Below are 10,217 nucleotides of genomic sequence, written 5' to 3' on the forward strand. Positions count from 1 at the left end.
ATAAATTGACGATCTCACAATTGTATAGATGTTTGTTGCTTAATTAAAAGTCCATCAAATACCACTTCAGGATTAACTTTAGACTGCAAAACAATTTGCTTTCAACTCTGTTGGGATTTCAGTCCATTCTGCAGTTTATTTCCCTAGCTCAGCCCTGCTCCATTGCCCATTTTAAGAACTAAGTTGTTAAAACTTAAGCTTCAAATGGTAGAAAATTGAACATTTTTAAAAAGATTTTGTTTTGTACCTAAAACATAGCAATCTTTAAAACACATAGTACAGTAAACATTTTCTTTATTTCACCTTTTGCTTCTAACTTGTTTATGGCATTGTAAACACATGATTCCACATCTCTGGATGTCAGTTTCCTTTACTGCTAAGTGATAAACGAGTATGGGAGGGTTCTTCTAATCTTTTTAATTTTCCTCTACCTTGATTGTTTTCTAAATTACTTTTTACGATAGCATACAAAGCAATAGATGTCATGGCATTTTATAGACATAAATGTTTTGCTGTTTTCTGTCATTAGCCTCCCCCATTGGTCTACATTTCCCAGTCCCAATCTTGCTGGTCTTTTTCTTTGATGGTTAATCTCCATGATCAACTTGACTTAATTGAAGAACTGATTACATTCCTAGGCTTGGCCTGTGGGAATATTCTTGGTTGATAATTGTTTAGGAAGTAGGGGCAGCCCACCGTGGGTGGTGCCATTCCTTGTCCAATGGGCATGAACTGTATGAGCAAGCTAGCTGAGGAAGCCAGAGTTAGCAAGGTAGCGAGCAGCACTCTTCCTTTACTTTGTGCCTCGGCTTTGTGGAGGCCTTTGAGGAGCCTTTGTGGGCTCCTCCCTCAGCTTCCTTTGATGGTGGACTATCGCCTGTGTAAGCAGGGAAACCCTTTGCTCCAGGGGTTGATGTTTCATCATAATGTTCATCACAGTAAGAGAGAGTAAAGTAAGATACCATCCCTCCTCCACCCAGAGTCTTCCCTGCTGCATTTTTATTCTTTTAGTCTCTTCACTATTTAAGATATTTTCTTCTCTTCTTAAGGCTTCTTTTCTATGGTACACACACACACAGACACACAGACACACACACACACACAGGCACATGTGCACCACATGCACACAAACATACACGCACACACATGCTTAAATGTAGATTTGGTATTTGAGAGTAACATGCCTATTTGATTTAGCATTTCAGATTCAATTATTACTCTTCTTTTTTTTAAGGTTGGCAAAAATAAAATAAAATAAAATAAAAAAATAAAATAAAATAAAAAATGAAGAGCTAAGAGGAAATTATTTAATGGGGTACAAATAGGTGAAAAAATGATTATTTTTAAAGTCACAATAGATTCTCTTTAGAACAAGCAAAGCAGATGGCTACAATTGTGACTTGTGTTCATTGTCTCTTTATATGCATCTCCTCTTGAGAACTAAACTGGAATTATTAAACTCCCATCCTTACCCTGCCTTCTCCACTGCTCAGTGCCTTTGTTTTCTTACTTGCAACTGAATTATTTGCATCACATAGGCATTGTTGTCCAGCTCAGTTCGGCGGGGACTCACTAGACATTTGTTAATGCTTGGTGACATTATGTCCCACATACACAAAACACCGTGCTTGCAATGCTTCTCTAGGTTGACAAGCTGAGCCTACTAAGAACAAAGGATTTTGTTAGAAAAGAGGAAATGATTTTTACTTTTCAAAGAGTGGTAGTTGAATTTATGAATATGTGAAGTAAATTTACAATTTTTATAAGTTCCTGATGTTTTACAAATGTTTAATGGGGTAATAGTTTATACTCCGGTTACTTTATTACCTTCTAGAGACAGATGAGTTTATTGGATCTTTATAAGATTGCATATGACTTTGAACAAAAAAAAATTGTCATTGTGTCCACCAATGGACAAAGACCAAATGGCATTCGAACTTTAGAAGAAAAAAATGCAAATAAAGTGGGTGACAGGAATATTCTAGGAGAATCATTTCATTTCCAAAACTAAAGGTGGGTGGATGAGGCTTCTGTCACATGTCTATATTTACAGTGGAAAGTCGATTGTAGGCAGTCTGTTGAAAATGACAGCATTTCTATCAAGCTCCCCATCAGCTGCCGCTGGCTGGAATAGGAATTATCATCCTTCACTGGGCTGTCTTGCTTTATGATATCAATTAGCAAACAATCTGTTTTGTTGGCACAGGATAAAATTAGGATGCAAAACAGAGGGACTGTGAAGCAAAACATTTTTCAGGGAGAGAGCTGCTGTGCTGAAGCATGGGAGGAAAAGAGGCTGTCATTTTTCTGTCTGTCAGTCTTTCTTTAATTTGTCTGTGATGTCAGACTATTAGATCCTAATGCGCATAATAACATTATCAGCTTTGATGAAGCTGAGCTATTTAGGGTGTTACTATCCGATTTAAAATTATAAATCTTGCATTTCTTTTACGCAGGTCTTTTATAACTCTTGAAATACTTTTTTTAAAAACCCTACTTACTCTCTTTAAAATATATTTAAAGAATCACATTCCACATAAAGCAGAAGAGAAAGCACACAAGGGGGCACTAGTAAGCTACACTATTTGTTTTTTTGTGTGTGTTGTTTTGTTTTTAGTGTATACCCCCACTCCCTTGGCATTCTCATTTGCATATCTTAAGGGATGCTGTTACTGCTTAAGCTTATCTCTTTGAAACTACCCATTTTTCTTCCTTCTTTCCTTGCCTTTTTTATTTTTTTTAAAGCACATTTGGCTTTTTTCATTGACCAGTAGAGTTCCAGACCTGTAGGTTCATTATTTTGATAAGCTTTGTCCCAGTTGGGTTGTCTGGGTGGCCTTTATGTCTTTATTGAAATCCCTGGGTCTTGTCCTGTGACATTTCTGATGTCTTTTGAAAGAACATCTCTGCAGCTGCAAGTGATTGCTGCTTAAGCCCATTTATAAGGCCTCGAAATGCACACACATTACTCTGGGGCATTTCTTTTAAGCCACATTTAAGCCCTGGTCTCTAGAGGTGAAAGGCGAGATGCTAAATAATCTGCCACCTGGCCTGTCCTCACATGATTGGTACAGAACACAGATTCCTCTTCCAAGGAATATACAAAAATAGCTTTTCCTAAAAGGTCAAATAAAATTTATGCTTCATGCTAAAAACTTTAGCATTTCAATTTAATTTTAAAAGTCATAAACAATATAGAAGGATCTAAAGTGTGCCTAAAGAGAGTTCACAATTTTATTAAACAAAGTAAACCAAGTTTTAGTTTTCTTAGAATATGCCAGTTTTTATTGCCCTTTTGTTTACTGAAAATCAAATGTGTTTTCAGTTGTATGAAAGCTGAAATATTTTTCTCTAATTTATTATTGTTAAGATACTTCTTTTAGTTGATCCTCTTTTGAAATATTTGTTTTTAAAACCTTTGTCTGTTTCAAAATGAGATTTATCTTAGTCCTTGTTCTATTGCTGTGATTAGGCATCATGACCATGGCAGCTCTTAAAGAAAAGCATTTAATTGGGGCTTGCTTACATTTTCAGAGGTTTAGTCCATTTTTATCCTGACAGAAAGCATGGCAGCTCACAGGGAATATGGTGATAGAGAAATTGTTGGGAGCTCTACATCTTGATCATCAGGCATCAAGAAGAGTAAAAGCCTCTGGACTTGCATGGTCTTGAAAACTCAAAGCCCACCCTCAATGACACATTTTGTCCAACATGGCCATGTCTACACCAACAAGGCCACATTTCCTATTACTTTCAACTAGTGCCACTCCCTGGTGATCCGGGATTCAAATCTATTAAGCTTATAGAGGCTGTTCTTAGGTAAACAATTTTTTGGTCTCCAAATAGAAAGTGAAATAAGAATGCTTTGGAATCTCAGAAATGAGAAAAGCAGGCATAGAGCTAGTTAACTACCAAATTACCTGATATGGAAGATATATCCATGAGACTTCATGGAATGGACCATGACAATTGGTCATGTAGCATAAAAACTTGGAGTTCTCCATGCTAATGACTTACCTAGATAGGCCCAGAGTATTCAACTGGAGGTGGAGGCCTTAGTTATAAATAGTGGAACCTAAATCTCTAGGACAAGGACTTCTCTCTGTTGATCCTGACGAAGGTCCATGCTTGTCCAACCAGTTTTATATCATGGCAGATGTAAATGCATATACCTTCTTCAGAGTAAACCAGGGATTATATACCCTTTGCAGAAAGTAATGACCAGGAAGGGAAGCTCCTTGGAGGTTTGAGCCTGCTCAACCTTACAGTTCTTCTGTCTAATGGTACAGTTTACTTGTCCAACAGGTCTTTAAGTCTTTTTAATATTTAATTTCTTTTACATTCTGACTGCAATTTTTCCCTCACCCCAACTGTTCTTTTATTAGCTTTACTCATGCACAATTGATGAATAAAATCAGGTTAATGTAAAATATTTTATGTGTCACTTTGAAAAAGAAATAGAATGAAAGTAAATATACTCCTGACTCCCCTTCAGTTTTTTTCTCCCACTTCCTCTGCCACCACCTTCCCATTCTGCCATAGTAGACCCTTGCCAGGTCTGCCCAATAAAAGTGCCATTTCTTGATACTTCCTAGACAACCAGCCACATGCAGGGCATTTGAGAGAATGGTAATCCCAGGAGTACAGATACATAGACTTGTAAGACAGATAAGCCACAGTCAGAAAAAACAAGACCAGCAAACACCAGAGATAACTAGATGGCAAAAGGCAAATGCAAGATCATTACCAAAAAAAGCAAGACAGCATGTTACCATCACAACTCAGGTCTCCCACAGCAAATCCTGGATACCTCAACACAAGATCTAGATTTAAATCACATCTCAAGATGCTAATAGAAAACTTCAAGAAGGACATAAATAACTCCCTGAAAGAAATACAGGAGAATATTGGTCAAAAGGTAGAAGCACTTAAAGTGGAAACAGAAAAATCCCTTAAAGAATTTCAGTAAAACACAAGCAAGTGAAGGAACTGAACAAAACTACCCAGGATCTAAAAGTGGAAGAAGAAACAGTAAGGAAATCACAAAATGAGACATCTCTGGAGATAGAAAACCTTGGAAAGAATTCAGGAGTCATAGATGCAAGCATCAACAGCGGAATACAAGAGATAGAAGAAAGAACCTCAGGTGCTGAAGATTTCATAGAAAACATTGACTCAACAGTCAAAGAAAATGCAAAATGCAAAAAGCTTGTAACCCAAAACATCCAGGAAATCCAGGACACAATGAGAAGACTAAACCTAAGGATTATAGGTATAGAAGAGAGTGGGGATTTGCATCTTAAAGGCCCAGTAAATATCTTCAACAAACTTATAGATGAAAACTTCCCTAACTTAAAGGAGATGCCCATGAACATATAAGAAGCCTACAGAATTCCAAACAGATTGGAACAGAGCAGAAATTCCTCCCGTCATATAATAATCAAAACACCAAATGCACTAAACAAAGAAAGAATATTAAAAGCAGTAAGAGAAAATGGTCAAGTAACATAAAGGCAGACCTATCAGAATTACACCAGACTTCTCAAAAGAGACTATGAAAGCCAGAAAATCCTGGGCAGATGTCATAAGAGACCCTAAGAGAACAGAAATGTCAGCCCAGACTACTATACCTGGCAAATCTCTCAATTACTATAGACAAAGAAAACAAGACTTTCCATGACAAGACCAAATTAATACAATATCTTTCCACAAATCCAGCTCTACAAAGGATAATTGGTAGAAAATACCAACATAAGGCAGGAAACCACACTCTATAAAAAGCAAGAAATTAATATTCTTTCAACAAACCCAAAAGAAGATAGCCACACAAACAGAATTCTACCTTTAACAACAAAAATAACAGTAAGCATCAATCACTCTTCTTTAATATCTCTTAACATTAATGGTCTCAATTCCCCCAATAAAAAGGCATAGACCAACAGACTGGATATATAAACAGGACCCAATATTTTGCCACATACAGGAAACCTACCTCAGTGACAAAGACAGTCACTACTTCAGATTCAAGGGTTGGAAAATAATTTTCCAAGCAAATGTTTCCAAGAAACAAGCTGGAGTGGCCATTCTTGTATCAGATAAAATCAACATACTGGACCATATTCAAACTCTCAGTGGCCAGATCCTTAAAGATAGCTGATTCCTTCCTCTACCACACACCTGCTAGAATTTGTCAACTGTGAAGAGCTTCACTTCAGCATCCTTAGCACAATTTTTAAAAGTTTTCTTCAATGTCTTCCGATATGGACTGTTTCTTTTTTTGGCTGGGACTATGTTGATGAAGGAGAAATTGTCCTCTGTATCTCTGCAAATCACTTTCAAGTAAAATGTATAAAGAGTACCTAAATGTCTTCTAACTAACATGAAGATCCTGGGCAGATGTCATAAGAGACCCTGAGAGAACAGAAATGTCAGCCCAGACTACTATACCCAGCAAATCTCTCAATTACCATAGACAAAGAAAACAAGACTTTCCATGACAAAACCAAATTAATACAATATCTTGTGTAAATTGACTACCTACACATATATTAGGAATACATTAAAATTCTCTTGTATAAATTTTGGGAAATAAGAGTTCACAGTATTGTAGGAGGAGTTCAAATTTATGTTGATAAATGCGGAGAAAATATCCTTATTACCCGACACCGTTGTTACTAAGAGTTGCTTTGTTTTCAAGGTAGAAAAGATTTTATTTAAAGCATTCCAATTGAGTCTGTGTTTTGCCTCATAATTAATTTAATGGCTGTTTCAAATAAATAAAAAAAATCCTGGTCTGATTTATAAAACAAGCATGACTTGCACAAGTATATTTCCATAAGGTTTCAAATGTTGTTTAGCAATTTGATCCTAACATTGTGATGTCTATTTATATTCATGTCTTAAAATTATTATTAACTATTTGCATTTATTTAAGTCACTTTCATTATTTTTTTTCTGTTACCAGCATATGTTTTTATTTCACTTACTAAATTGTTAGATTTCAAACTTTTAGCAAGTTATAGTTCATAGAAACATTTTAAACTTATTACATTGTGGCAAATGCATTCCAAACAGTACAAAATTGCTGCAGTGTTTATGAATATATGTGTGAAGCTTTTCAGGGATCATCATTCATATCAGCATGGCAGGCAAACATTTGGTAGTAAAAAGCACATTTGAAGGTGTTACTCATTCAAAGAATGAAAGACCTTGAGTTCATGATATGTTAAAACCATCATCTGAAATAAATGTCCAATATTCTAAGCAAGCAGGAATAGCTAATGTGTGAACCTTAAGCATGATATTTTTTCAATGCCAAAATTTTGAAAAAGGATTAAGATCTAAAAATTTGTGATCAGCAGTCTTTATAAAATAATTGATGCATGTAAATGAGCACTTCTGTTGTGTTATTGTGTAAGTAAGTAATCTGTCCTGATGAGCGGTCACATGCCTTAGTCTGACACTGTTAGGGTGGTCTGAAGCGCTACACAAAGCAGTGCTGAAAGAGTTTCCTACTATGATTATGGTCCGGGGCAGAAAAAAAATGATGAAGTATTTCTTAACGTCTCAATTTTCCAGAGCACATCAATGTGACACTGCATTTTCTGGGAAGTAGCATCAATAATCATGAACATTTTTATATTAGATTAGTTTTAATAGAGTACATAACTACAAAAATTTATGGGAAAAGATTTACTGTCTCAGTATAGAAAGTTGAGCAAAGGAAGGAAAAGAGGAAGGAAGGCAGGCAGGAAGGAGAAAGATTGAAGTGGTTTTCTATAAATGTTGTGTTAGAATAAGCTGAGTGTGATTACCTAGTTATCTTGCAAAGACATACTAAACAGAATAATATTTCTGTTCTAAGTGATACAATAAGGTGTGTATGTGAGTGAGTCTTTGTATATGTGTATAGGAAGCTATTCAGATCGAAGATGAAATGATTCTATTAGGAAATCCTAAACCTCTTTTAGAAGGTTCATGAATAGCAATTTTCTTCATCAATAAACCATTGATCATTTTGTTTTTAAGAAATATCTGTAATGTTCTTTTCTCCATGCCCCAACTTACGACAAATTCAATGATTTCTTCTAAGGATTAAAATCACAGGAAAGATTTTGTTTTTTTGAATATAGTTCACTACGTAGTGATGATAGAAACATAAATCAATTCAAAAAGAAAATATACAAAGTAGACTAAAAAACTATTTGACATTTTTAATTGAGAATTATTTTTATCTTTTATCTTGCATGTGTGTATGTATGTATGCATTGATGATTTTGAACATGAGCACATGAACTCTATGAAACATGGGTGGAGGTCAGACAATCTGGAATGATGGCCCTTTATTTCTACCTCATTTCTATGTATTCCAGTCTTGTGGTCTCTTGAACTTCCAGCTATTGTCATATCTCCACTTCCCATCTTGCTGGAGAGCTGTAGAGGGTTGGGATTATAGATGCATGTGCTACAATACCCAATCACTGCCCCTCCCCCACACTCTGTGAGCCCCTAACCCCAAACCACATCAGGGGAGAGATGAATGCAGTCTTCCATTACCTCAAATTGTGCAGTTGAATATCCTGCAATTGGGGAAAACCACAGTAGACAGCACGTGCAGAATGTAATGAATAATCCTCTCCCTAGAAAAACCACTTTTGTGATTATGGTATCTTCCATGCCAGGTTAGTATACAATACCCAGATTTTACATGAGTTAGGGCTAATCAACCTCAGGGCCTTCTACTTGCATAGCAAACATTGTATTTGCTGAGCTATCTCCTCACCCAGGACTTTGTCTTCTTCCAGGGTAATCACAGGTAGAGTGTTTCATTCTCTCAACCACACTGGATTATAATACTTATCAAAGGTTGTTTTCTAGGGATGCTCATCCAAGGCTCATTATGTTATCAGAGGTAATCCCTAGCCTTGTACACTTGTGTGTTAGTCTTACCTACTCAGTGTCAGAGGTAAAGCTGATGGCCCAGAACTCCAGGTAAACAAAACAACATTCACCATAAACAGCACCTCTATATTAGCTCTCTGATTTGACCCCATGCCTTAGTTATTTGGAGACATAGCTTCAGACTGTTTTGGGATTTGGAAGATGTCTCTCAAATATAGGGCCAGTTCTGAAAATGTTTGCAATGTGTAAGGTTTAAGCAGTCTGCTGAGATAACCCTTATGGCATATTAGAAAGGCTATGACTAAATCCTCATTTGTATAACCTACTACAGGAAATTTGATATAACACATTTTTACATTACAGATTGAAAACATTACATTTTATTAAAAGATGATAGCTCTTGGTCTTTTTCTATAGAAAAAATAATTACTGAAAAAGTACAGGTATAAAAGTTATACCAGAATTTGTTTCTCTAGAAGAATTTTGGGGATATCATTGAATTTTGAAGAACAAACCACTATTCAGAGTTTATCTACCAGAACACATCTACAACTAGCCTTCAGGAATTAGGCAGAAAAAAATGGTATTAAAAAGAGGCAGCTTCAATTACAGCAGAGCCCAAGGACAGGTCTGCTTAACAGGACCTCTTAGCTTAGAGCTGTACTCCCCTAGAACTTGGGCAGTCCAGGAATAAGGAATGTATGTTATAAATGCAAACGTGAAAGCAGGTCAGTCATCAAAATGACAGAACAAGTTGCTAATTTCATAATGATGTTTCACAAATGTGCCAATAATTTAATGCCTTTGAAGGACTCACATTTACTTTCTATTCAGTCCTCTATATGAGAAGCCTTAAGCAATTCCTATGAGGGTAAAATTAAGTTCCAGTTAAAAACGTATATGATGTAGAGGTTCTTAAGGAGGACATTTTATTACTTTTTAACCAGCACCCACCTACATTACTGGGGTTGTGGCTCCTTTCTCCATCTACAACGTGTATCTCTCTAGTCCTGGATATTCTTCTGTATCATGTTCCCACTCTGACCCATACATATGTCCTCTCACTTTCTCTTATTAGAACCTTACAATCATATTTGACCTTCCCAATAACTAATAGTTATCAGCCTCCTTGTCTGTCTCAAGTTCTTCACCTAAACATATTGATGAATTCCTTTTCCACTTAATGAGATATATTCATGAGTTCCAGGGTTTCGAGAAGATAGTCTTAGTTATCATTATTTTGCTATTACAAAGTAAGCAACCCATGCAACTATTGCATAGGAATATTGCACAGTAAGCAACCCATGCACAGGAAT

The 10,217-nt window shown here is 36.1% G+C and overlaps 1 non-coding gene across 1 annotated transcript; it reads right to left on the bottom strand.

Annotated features, from left to right (window-relative positions):
* Positions 1 to 8,527: 8,527 nt before the first annotated feature.
* Positions 8,528 to 8,689, bottom strand: LOC127670279 (U1 spliceosomal RNA). Its single transcript, XR_007974511.1, has one exon. It is a non-coding gene; the product is annotated as a U1 spliceosomal RNA (small nuclear RNA).
* Between the last annotated feature and the right edge of the window lie 1,528 nt (positions 8,690 to 10,217).

This window comes from Apodemus sylvaticus, chromosome 19, assembly GCF_947179515.1.
Source record: "Apodemus sylvaticus chromosome 19, mApoSyl1.1, whole genome shotgun sequence".
NCBI classification, from domain to species: domain Eukaryota; kingdom Metazoa; phylum Chordata; class Mammalia; order Rodentia; family Muridae; genus Apodemus; species Apodemus sylvaticus.